The sequence below is a fragment of the Lagenorhynchus albirostris genome, chromosome 4, assembly GCF_949774975.1.
Source record: "Lagenorhynchus albirostris chromosome 4, mLagAlb1.1, whole genome shotgun sequence".
NCBI classification, from domain to species: Eukaryota; Metazoa; Chordata; class Mammalia; order Artiodactyla; family Delphinidae; genus Lagenorhynchus; species Lagenorhynchus albirostris.
Window position 1 is genome coordinate 29,611,508 of NC_083098.1, and position 2,972 is coordinate 29,614,479.

The 2,972-nt window shown below is 44.7% G+C and overlaps 1 pseudogene; it reads left to right on the plus strand.

Moving 5' to 3' along the window:
* Positions 1–287: 287 nt before the first annotated feature.
* LOC132519219 (heterogeneous nuclear ribonucleoprotein A3-like) lies at positions 288–1,454 on the plus strand (annotated as a pseudogene).
* Positions 1,455–2,972: the final 1,518 nt, after the last annotated feature.

Genomic DNA, 2,972 nt, shown 5'->3' on the forward strand with positions numbered 1-2,972 from the left:
TGTGGTTAACGTAAGAGGGGAAGATATGTGTTTCTTCTCTCACACTAAAGATGTGCAAAAACAGGCAATCCATTGAGTCATCAGAGATCAGACTCCTTCTACCACTTTTTCCACTGCATTGGATTTGGATGTTGTGCTCTAAATTACCTCATGGCTCAGGATGGCTGCTCTTGAGGTAAAGTCATCACACCCCACCTTCCAGGCAGCAGGAAAAACGTGAATGTGGTGTTCCTCCCAGCTGAATTGCTTCCTTTTAGGAAGCTTGCCTAGGCGAGTCCGATCTCAAAATGGAGGTAAAACCACTGCCCAGTCGCCCCCAGCCCGACTCTGGCCATCGCTGCTGCCGCGGGGGGAGGAGGTCCTTGATCCAGAGGAACCAGAACAGTTGAGAAAACTGTTTATTGGTGGTCTGAGCTTTGAAACTACAGAAGATAGCTTAAGAGAACATTTTGAGAAATGGGGCACACTTACAGATTGTGTGGTGATGAGAGACCCCCCCCCCAAACAAAACGTTCCAGGGGCTTTGGTTTTGTAACTTACTATTGTGTTGAAGAGGAGGATGCAGCAATGTGTGCTCGACCACACAAGGTTGATGGGCGTGTAGTGGAACCAAAGAGAGCTGTTTCTGGAGAGGATTCTGTAAAGCCTGGTGCCCATCTAACAGTGAAGAAAATTTTTGTTGGTGGTATTAAAGAAGATACAGAAGAATATAATTTGAGAGACTACTTTGAAAAGTATGGCAAGATTGAAACCACAGAAGTTAAGGAAAACAGGCAGAGTGGAAAAAAGAGAGGATTTGCTTTTGTAACTTTTGATGATCATGATACAGTTGATAAGATTGTTGTTCAGAAATACCACACTCTTAATGGGCATAATTGTGACATGAAAAAGGCCCTTTCTAAACAAGAAATACAGTCTGCTGGATCACAAAGAGGTCGTGGAGGTGGATCCGGCAGCTTTGTGGGTCACGGAGGAAACTTTGGAGGCAGTGGAGGTAACTGGCCGTGGTGGAAACTTTGGTGGAAGAGGAGGCTATGGTGGTAGAGGTGGTGGCAGCAGAGGTAGTCATGGAGGAGGTGATGGTGGATATGATGGATTTGGAGGCGATGGTGGTAGCTATGGCAGTGGTCCTGGTTACAGTAGTAGAGGAGGCTATGGTGGTGGTGGGCCAGAGTATGGAAACCAAGGTGGTGGATATGGTGGCGGTGGTGGAGGTTATGATAGTTACAATGAAGGAGGAAATTTTGGAGGTAACTATTGTGGTGGTGGGAGCTATAATGATTTTGGAAATTATAGTGGACAACAGCAATCAAATTATGGACCCATGAAGGGGGGCAGTTTTGGTGGAAGAAGCTCGGGAAGTCCCTATGGTGGTGGTTATGGATCTGGTGGTGGAAGTGGTGGATAGGGCAGCAGAAGTTTCGAGAAACTCCAAAGAAAAGGGCTACAGTTCTTAGCAGGAGAGAGAGCAAGGAATTGTCAGGAAAGCTGCAGGTTACTTTGAGACAGTCGTCCCAAATGCATTAGAGGAACTGCAAAACTCTGCCACAGAAGGAACGATGATCCTTAGTCAGAAAAGTTACTGCAGCTTTAACAGGAAACCCTTCTTGTTCAGGACAACTGTTCATAGCCACAGTTTGCAAAAAGTGCAGCTATTGATGAATGCAGTGTAGTGTCAATTATATGTACATTCCTGAGCTCTTTTATCTGTTGTAGCTTTGCCTTTCTCTTTTTCTTTTCATTATATCAGGTATATTGCCCTGTAAATTTTGATAGCAGTACCAGGAATAAAAAATTAAGGAATTTTTAACTTTTCAAAAAAAAAAAGAAGCTTGCCTAGAAATACTATGTCAAGAACCTAGTCCTAGGACCACATTTCAGTCTTCAACTACAAGGGAGGCTGGAAAATGAAGCCTTTGTTCCAGGCAGCAAAGACAAGGTAAAGAGGCTTTGCTTCTAAAGTAAAAGGGGAAGATAGGTGTGAAGAAGGCAAGTAGTATCTCTGCCACGCCTCCACAGCAAAATTTGTCCCCCCAAATAAAAGTAGTTTATATTCATGCTCCTCTCACTGTCCTCCCATCAGTATTCTCCCACCTCCACCCCCCTGAAACTCTTCTTGTCAAAGTCCCCAACTTCCAAATTGCCACAGCTAGTGAAACGTTCCCAACTTGACATTCTTTTACTTCTAATCAGCATGCGACACCATTTACCACTTTCTCCTCTTGCTCTCCACCACCCACTAACTCCTCCTGGTGTCCCCACTCCCTCAGTGGCTACTTCTTATCAATCTTCTTTGCTGGTTCCTTCTCCCCTGCCCTCTTCTTTGATGACACACTCCCTCCAAGGCAGTGTATACAATCCCCAGCTTTAAATATCGTCTCTATTCTGATGGCTCCTAAAATTATATCCTCAGCCCTGACCTCTCCTCTGAGTTCCACACTTATGCTGATCTGTGTCTACTCCACATCAACACTTTGCATCTCATATTCGGCAATGTCCAGCATGACACTCCTGATTTCTAAATCAACAAACAAACAACAAAAAAAACGACTGCTACTCAGATTTCCCCCACTGTGTAAATGAATAACCATCTACACAGAGTTGCTCAGACCCAAATACTGCTATTCCTTGATTCCGCGCCTTCTTTTGCACCCACACATTCAGTTCATAAGTAGAGGGTTGTTAGCGCCTCTTCTAAACATATTCCAAGCCTGTCCACTTCCCTCCAGCTCCACAGCTGCTCCCACAGTGCAAAGTTCAGAACCAGCATCATTTCTCACCTGGACTGCAGAACTAGTTACAGAACTGACTTACCTGCTCCCAAACTCCCTCATCCCACTTTAAAATATAAGCCAACCCCAAATCCTTAAATAGCTTCCACTTTTACTAAGAATCAAATCAAATGGCCTACAAGGCTCTTTGTGGTGTGGACTCTGCCTACATCTATGACCCCAGTTCATACTACCCTCTCC